Source organism: Octopus bimaculoides, chromosome 1 (assembly GCF_001194135.2).
Source record: "Octopus bimaculoides isolate UCB-OBI-ISO-001 chromosome 1, ASM119413v2, whole genome shotgun sequence".
NCBI classification, from domain to species: Eukaryota; Metazoa; Mollusca; class Cephalopoda; order Octopoda; family Octopodidae; genus Octopus; species Octopus bimaculoides.
Window position 1 is genome coordinate 113,456,607 of NC_068981.1, and position 889 is coordinate 113,457,495.

The 889-nt window shown below is 41.7% G+C and overlaps 1 protein-coding gene across 2 annotated transcripts in view; it reads right to left on the bottom strand.

The window, feature by feature from the left end:
- Nucleotides 1-889, bottom strand: part of LOC106879964 (interstitial collagenase) — a 135,238-nt gene that overhangs the window by 62,646 nt on the left and 71,703 nt on the right. The gene's annotated exons all lie outside the window — the stretch shown is intronic.

The following is an 889-nucleotide window of genomic DNA, read 5'->3' on the forward strand; positions in this document are numbered from 1 at the left end:
ATATATATATATACATATGTGGGCACAGGACGTCACGAAACGTGTGCAACAAAAATACGAAATACGAGTACATGGAATATGAACTATTTTTTCGAACGAAAGACACAAATGGAAAACAAGACAGATAACATAAAGAGCGACCCTTCATCAGTTGTTGGCTGTTTTCTACTCTCGTATTTCGAGCATTTAACAACAATATACGCTTTCGATAAAGCAGTTGCTCCCGCAAAACAAATTAAATAAAATTTGGGATTTTGTGGAGGGTCAAAATTGGTAACACAAACAGTACAGTGGAAACAAACAGGAAGAGCTGCTAAGCCTAAACGAAGTTGTGGTGGTGAACATGTAAATCAAGCTTGTACAGGAGACAGACAAGAACACGTCTTCCTTGTTCCAGCTCCGACGGAGAGAAAGAAAGAAACACAAGTTAGGAGAAGAAACAAAGATGGCCGATGGTCACGTGGGAGCCACGTGAGCAAGGAGCTGGAGTGAGGGAGAGAGAGTGACAGAGTAATAGGATAGAATAGTGTGAGAAGAGAAGGTAAAAGAATAAGAGAGAAAGAGAGAAAGAGTAAAAAGATCGTATAGAGTGCACATCAGAATTATTAAGATAAAACTTACTTGGAAGAGGATGCGTGGCATTCAATCATATATTTGTTGTTGGCACTCCGTAGCTTACGACGTCGAGGGTTCCAGTTGATCCGATCAACGGAACAACCTGCTCGTGAAATTAACGTGCAAGTGGCTGAGCACTCCACAGACACGTGTACCCTTGACGTAGTTCTCGGGGATATTCAGCGTGACACAGTGTGACAAGGCTGACCCTTCGAATTACAGGCACAACAGAAACAGGAAGTAAGAATGAAAGAAAGTTGTGGTGAAAGAGTAC